This window comes from Elephantulus edwardii, unplaced genomic scaffold, assembly GCF_000299155.1.
Source record: "Elephantulus edwardii isolate Elephantulus edwardi_28Jun2011 unplaced genomic scaffold, EleEdw1.0 scaffold00069, whole genome shotgun sequence".
Classification (NCBI taxonomy): domain Eukaryota; kingdom Metazoa; phylum Chordata; class Mammalia; order Macroscelidea; family Macroscelididae; genus Elephantulus; species Elephantulus edwardii.
The window spans coordinates 7054663-7062876 of record NW_006399819.1 but is presented as its reverse complement, the minus strand read 5'-3'; positions in this window follow the sequence as shown (position 1 = coordinate 7062876).

The following is an 8214-nucleotide window of genomic DNA, read 5'->3' as shown; positions in this document are numbered from 1 at the left end:
CAAAAGACTTATTCATTGAAAATTACAAAACATTACTACAAGAAACAAAAATAGACCTGGAGAAATGGAAGAATATCCCTTGCTCATGGATAGAAAGACCCAATATTTTGAAAATGACAATCCTACCAAAGGCAATCTGTACGTTCAATGCAATCCAAATACAAATACCAATTTCATTTTTCAATGATATGGAAAAGGCAATCTCCAATTTTATTTGGAATGGAAAGAGACCACAATAAACATACTTGGAATTTGTGGTCAAGAATGAAAGGATCCATTGCTGTTTGTTGCAATGCGCTGTCAAGTTACCTGCGACTCATAGCAACCGTATGCACGATTTTCCAAATGCTGTCCTATTCTGAGGGAATCTTAAACCAGCCTCTACCACACCTGCCCCTATTACCCCAGTCACTATGTCAAGCCATTTATCCAGGGTCTTCCTCTCCTGTGTTGTCCCCCCACCCTTCCAAGCATAAAGTCCTTCTCCTGGGACTGGTCTCTCCTGACAACATTCCCAAAATCTGTGAGTCAGAGTTTCAAAACCCTTGCCTCCAGCAAGAAAGTTTGTTTCACCCTCTCCAGAAAAGACCTGTTTGTTCTCCTGGCCATTGCATATTCAATACTCTTTTCCAGCACTACAACTCAAAGGCATTAATCCTTTTTCTGTCATCGATAGTCAATGTCCATCTCTCTGACACACATCAAATTATTGCAAAGATCATGGCTTAAACTTAGTCTCTTGGCTTACATCTTTGCATTTCAGTCTTCTGGAGAGGTCCCTGACAGCTGACTTTCCTTATCCCATTCACCTTTTGATTTCCTGACTGCTGAATCTAAGAATGCTGATTGAGAACACATAGCAGTGGACAAATCTGCTGCCAAGAACCTCTTCTAATTACTAAAGTGTGAAGATGTCACTTTAAAATCTATTGTGTGGCTTACTCGAACCATAGTATTTTCAAGTGATAAGTAGCTGCTCTGCAATCCCAGTGTCACATGGTTCAAATTCACCTGCTGTTCCATGAGAGAATAGCCAATCTCCTCCTATGTAATTTACTGCTTCTAAAAACCCATTAGTGCATGCAATTTACTACTTCTTAAAACCCATTAGAGGGTTAGCTGTGGGTTGGTTCCAACTCCATGGTACATAATAACCATAGCAAGATTTAAGTACAATTGATTCACAAATTTACCTTGGAAACAAGGATTATGAGATGACTTCTCACATATTTTGGGCAGGTTATCAGTCACTGGAAAAAGATATGCTTGGTAAAGCAGTTATTGGTGCTATGTGCCATGAATGTTACTATGTATCATAGCAAGTTCATGAATGGCAAATCAAAACCTTGCCTTATTCCCACTGGAGGGTCAGCTATGGGTTGGTTCCAACTCATTGCAAACAACAACATACACATATGAAAGCTGGGAAATGATTAAGAAAAATCAAAAGAAAGTTAATGCCTTTGAATTGTAGTGTTGAAAAAAAGCTAAAATATTAATAAATATACCATAGACTGTCAAAAATCAAACAATACTTATCACCCAGAATATACTTTAGAAGAGAGATTGGTGAGACTTTGACTACATACTTTAGGAAAGGTAGTCCTTGGGGAATGAGAGCATACTTGGTAGAGCTGGCTAAAGAAAAAAAGAAAAAGGAAAAAAAAAGAAAACAAAAACGAAGACACTCCAAGAGCTACATTGACACCATGCAGATGAAGAGGGGAGTACAGGATTGAACAGGGTTTCATTCTATTGTTCATTGAGTAGTTATAGTTCAAAGGCAACTCCTCAGCACCTAACATCAGCAACAATTTTTGTTGTTGTTTTGTGCCGTTGAGTTGCCTGTGACTCATAATGACCCTGTGCACACCAGCTTTGAAGCCTACCCCGTCCTGAGCCAGTCTCATAGACTCTGATACCCCTACCACCATTGTCCTACTTACTGTATCGAACCATCTTATCTGGGGTCTTCCTCTCCTGTGCTGTCCTTCCACCTTTCCGAGGATGATATTCTTCTCATAGGATCAGTCTCTCCTGGACACATGCCCAAAGTATATGAGACAAAACTTCAAAATCCTAGCCTCCAAGGAGAAACTAGGTTTCATCCTCTCCAAAACAGATCTTTTTGTTTTCTTGGCAGTCTATGGTATGTTCTAGACTCTTCTCCAACGCCACAATCTGAAGGCATCAATTCTTCTCCTGAAATCCTTAGTCACTGTTCAGCTCTCTGATGCATAACAAGCAATTGCAAAGACCATGGACTGGATTAGAAACAGTAATGGATTCTAATTGCCAGGCTAGAACAAATGGTGAATTTATTCAAACAGCTAACTTAAAGACTAGAGTTTTAAATCCACCTGTTCGTTCATAGGGTCACTATGAATCATCTACGACTCGATGGCATCAAACAACAATAACAATGACGAAGACCAAGAGAGAGCTACGTTGGCTTAGTGGAAAGAAAACTATGCTACCAAGCCGAAGGTGGATGCTACCAAGCCGAAGGTGGATGATTTTCATCTGTGGCCCTCAGCCAGGTTCAAATTGTCTTCCTGTCAAACATACTTCTAGGTGGTGTAGCACTGGTCTGTGCGTTGCTGTATAGAGGTAACTCGTGGTTGCTGTGATGCTCAAGACTGTAACAGTGATGTGCCAATCGTGGTAATGGGTACCCATGGTGGACAGTGTTGGCTGGAGCTTCCCGACTAAATCAAGTCTGAAAGCAGGAGCAGCATCCACTCCCGAAATGGCTTGCCTCCGGAAACTCTATGTACTAACAGTGCTCAGGCTGTTCGTTCATAGGGTCGCTATGAGTTGTCTACGACTCGGCGGCATCAAACAACGACAACAACAGAGGTACTTGGGAGGAAGACATGGACAATCAACTTTGGGACAATAATCTACTGAAAATCTGTGTAATACATTTCTAATCTGACACTTAAGAGTTCCCATGAGTCAGAATCATGTCTAAAATAATGAATTTGGTTTCATGTTTAAGAAGTCATCAGCACAGCTTCTCCATATTCATTCTACGTTCTAATATCAGCCATCTTCCCTTGTTACTATGGGTGAACTATTCATATTCATAAAATTGAAACTTTTATTTATTTATTACATTCCATCTCCTGAAGCCTGACTCAAAGAATATCTCCATTAGTTATCCTCATTTTCTTTCACACCATTGTCTTCCTCTCTACTGAATAATTTCCATCAAGAAATACCCATAAATAGTCATGAGAGAGTGAACATAAAAAAGTATTTGTAGACTAATAATCATAACTATGAGGGTCAGAAAAGAGCTGGACATTTACTTCATAGTGTACCAGTGTTGTTACAAAGGAACATTTGTTTCTATTAATGGATTTTTATGTTGATTCTTGACTAGAGAGTAGTAAAGAGAGAGAATATAGTAGTTTTCAGGGCTATTTTGAAAGTAAAAGAGAGAAAACATAGTTAATGCTTAATATGTAGTGGGAAAATAAGAAGGTAAATACTTGAGTAACCACTAGAAAAATGGTAAGTTAAATAGTAGACATTCTGAGCACAAAATTTCTTTAAAAACACAATCTGTTTCTGTTAAGTCAGAAGCTATTAATAATTGGTCTTTAATTGGTTTTTCAAGAGTGTAAATCATATGAGAGAAAATAGTTCATCTTTTTCCATAGCACCATTGGTGGATTCAAACCAGTTCCTTTCAGACATAGGGAGATAATGACTCAGTTGTGAAGCTCAACGGAAAGAACTGGACTAGAAGTTTATCTTTAAGAGCTCCCAACATATGGAAGGTAAAAATCAAAGAATAGTTAAAATTACCTGAAAATAATCTAGAAAATGATATGAACAGTACTATGGCAGAGCCCTAAATAAAACAATATTTAAAAGACACACAGACCTAAGTACATAGTTGAATAGTTCATGAAGTATCTTGCAGCATTTGAGAAAAGAAAGAATGCTTAATAAATGAAGCTGGAAGAATAGAATAACTATACAGAAAACAAGCAACAACCAAGCAACCATAAATCTCATCAGACATCAAGACATATTCCAAATGCACCAAATATATATATATATATGTAAAAGAATAAAAATAGATATTACAGACAACCTTGTTATCTGAATATAATGCATCCTTAAAAACATGCTGGATAGCAACTTTTCAGATAGAGGGAGCCTATAGTCCATTATATTACTGACAAGAAAAACCTAGTAATATATTCAACCCATGCAAAACCCCCAGCTAATTTCCCCAAATGTCAATAAACACTCTAAAACAGCAATAAAACAATCCCCAAGGAATTTTGACTAATATAAAGCATTTAAAACATCAATTACCTAATAATTTAACACTTAATGAACTCATTAGTTGGTATGTTTTTGTTCAGTATGTAATGATATTGTGTAGTGTTCAATACAAATTATGCTTTACTTCTGCACTGCAATGAAAAACGCTCTAATGTAAATAAGCCCCATTAAATATTTTGTTACAAACACATAAAATCCCAAATAACACTTAGCAAAATAAACAAAAGATGGCAATTTTTAAAACATAAGTGTTACTAGCTGGGGGAAAAAACCTGAGTGAAATTCCATGGCAATATAAGATATGAGATGCACAGAAAATATAATGTTGGCAGGTTGAGGTTAGTGAGAAGAAATACATAGTAGTCTCTTGCAGGAGCTGTTAATGCACAGGGACAACAGTGGTGACATATTTGCTATACACTTTGTTTCTCTAATCAGGTCTCATGGGTGACTATTAAGAGTCAAACTATGTCCTTCTAAAATATGCAATGAAATATGCCTCTAAATCTGTAAATATGATGCTATTTCAAAATAAGAATTGCTTTGTTATGTTAACTCAGTTGTTCCTAAGAAAAGATTAACTCTAACTCTGGTATCTTCTGAGTTAAGAGCACTGAGACATTCACAGGGAAGGAAGATAGATACTACAGAAGGATTGTCTGCAAGTCAAGGGACTCTAATGAATTAAGAAATGCCCTGTATATTAAAAAGCAGAACTCATTGCATTGCCAAAATATTTCAAAGTGAAAACAAAGAAAAATTGTCCATTAATAAGATTTATCTGAGACTATCAGAAGGTCTGTATGTGTTGTGTTTTTTTTTTAATTTTGTTTTACTGTGGAAAAGCATTTGACTGTTTAGATCATAACAAAGTGTACCTAATATTGAGAAGAATGGTAATTCCAGAATAGTAAATTATACTCAAACAAAACCTATGTAAGATTAAGCAGCTGTTGTTCAAACAGAGCAAGGGAACACTTGTTATTGTTACTAGGTACTGTTGGCTCAGAACTTACCTATTCCTGACACTCTAGTGACATTTTAGAGGCAGTAAATTGTATAGGAGTAGATTGTCCATCCTTCTCCCATGAAGCAGCTGGTGGATTCAAACTATACTTGCCTTTGGGATTGCAGTACAACATCTTACCATTAGGCCACCAGAGTCCCCATCTGGTGAGGAGGCCATGTATGGTTTAAAATCAGAAAAATTGTGTGTCAGGGTTGTGTTCTTTCTCCATACCTATCCAATTTGTATTGGATAATCATTCCAAAAGCTAAACTCTGTAAAGAAGAATGTGCCATCAAAATCCAAGGAAGACTCTTTTTAACAACCTGAATTATAAGGAAGATTAACAAACTTGTTATCTCATTTACAACCTTGTTTGCTGAAAGTAAGAAGAACTTGAAGTACTTGCTGCAGAAGAGGAAAGATTACAGCCTTCAATATGGATTGCATCTCAACATCAAGAAAACAAAAATTCTTACCACTGGACCAGTAGGCAACATCATGATAGATGGAGAAAAGACTGAAAATATCAACAACTTAAATTTACTTGAATTCACAGTTGTCAACCCCTTAGTATTAGCACACGTGTGTGTGTGTGTGTGTGTGTGTGTGAGAGAGAGAGAGAGAGAGAGAGAGAGAGAGAACAATCTGTGTTATGCAGATGTCACAACCTTGCTTGCTGAAATTGATGAGGACCTGAAGTGCTTGCTGGTCAAGAACTGTAGTCTTCAATATGAATTGAAGCTCAATATCAAGAAGACAAAGATTCTCACCAATGGGCCAATTGGTAGCACCATGATAGATAGGAAAGAGATTGAGGTTGTTAACATTTACAACTTGCTTGGCTCTACAATCTACACTCTTAATATCAGCAGTCTAGAAATCAAGAGACTATTCACATTGGGAAAATCTACTGTCAGGGATCTCTCCAGAGAGCTGTAAAAACTAAGGTATGCCTAATCCAGGCCATGGTCTTCACAATTACTTGGTATGCTTTAGAGATCTGGACAATGACTAAAGATGACAGAGAAGAATGAATGCCTTCGAATTGTGGTACTGGAGAAGAGTCTTGAATATACCATGAACTGCCAAGAAAAGAAATGTCTGTCTTAGAGAGAGAGTGAAACCAATTTTCTCCTTTGAGGCTAAGCTTTTGTAGCTCTGTGTCACACACTTTGGATATGTGGCTAGTAGAGATCAGTCCTTAGAGAAGGACATCATGTTTGCAAGGGTGGAGGTACAGCACAGAAAAGGAAGACCCAGTACAAGATGGATTGATACAGTAGCTGGGGCAATGGGGTTTAGTCTATTGAAATAAGTAAGACTGGCTCAGGGCAGACTCCAGAACTTCTGTACATAGCATCACTTCGGGTCACAGGCAACTCAATGGCACATAACAACAACAACAACAACATATATATACCATATATATACACATAAATAAAGGAAACTGCAGTGAGTAAGGAGTTGAGTTACCAACCTAAAGGTGAACAATTTGAATCCATCAGCTCCTTTGCAGGAGGAAGATGTGCAACCTCCTTTTATGTATAATTTTTCATAGCTGAAAAAACACTGGCGAGTCAGTTATAAGTCAATTCTAATTTCACAATAATTAGAGACAGAGATGTACACCTGAGGAAATATCAAATATATATGAAAACAATTCTTTGTTATAAAACTGTTTATATTTGTAAAGTTTGGTAACAGTACATATATTTGAGAGTGAGTTAATATAAATTAGCACATCTTCATAATAGGTTACTTCTTTAAAAAATGACTATGTAGAAAAACCTATATTAACATTGAAAAGCCAAGAAATAATATCTCCAGAGCTTCCTACAAAATAAAATGAAGACATATATATGTGCACATGTATACACACACATACATGTAATTTGTTTAAAGCAAGAAAAACATACACACATGTGCACACACATATACATATAACAGATAAATAGGAGAGAACAAAATGGTGGAAGATAAGCTATAAAAATAAGATTTCCTTAAAGGTAAATATTTTTAGAGTTTTAACTTTAATCAGGTTGTATACTTGTATTTTTTTAAGTCCCACAGATGAAACCAAAGAACTTAATCATAAAGCAAATGAATAATAACAGCCAAAAGATAAAAATGTTGTTATGTATGGAGTTTATCTTTCAATATTTGTCTAACCATTATTTGACTTTGCTTTGTAGATGGGTGGGAATATGTGAAGGAGGCATGTTATCCTATTCACTAGGGGATTGGCTATCTAGTATTCCATGTGAGGATTGGCCAGTTTCAACTAACTACAAGGGGATTGGCTAATCTTGCCATTGAATTAGGCAAGCTAGCAGGAGAGATGCACAGATGTCCTGAGGCCATTGGAGAGAAAGCAATATAATATAGGATGCTCTTCCTGCTCCATCTATACTTATGACAGTAACATCTATGGCTGAAATGAAGAATTGATGAGAAATGAGACCTAGGGGTGGAGGGCAGGAGATGGATGAGGGGGAAGCCAGTATTGTCAGGATTGAGAACTTTATGATATCAAACAGAGTCTGACAACAACTCTATGTATACAGAACACAACAATGCCTGCTCTTGAACCACTCTTAGTAAGAACTGTGCTTGAACTCATGATTGCAAGCATTAGTTCATCTCCTTGAGATTTGTCTTCTCTTCCATTGACCTGTGCAGAGAAATGGAGTTAGAAAAGCAAAATAGACATGGTGTTAGTTCTTGTTGTTATGTGCTGTCAAGTTGCCTGTGACTCATAGTGAGACAGCTCTGAACTCTGCTCTATCTTGAGTCAATTTCATTGTTTCTGACAGACCCTAGTCACTGTATCAGTCTGTCTCATCCAGGGTCTTCCTCTGTTGCTCTTACCCTTCCAAGCATGATATCCTTCTCTAAGAACT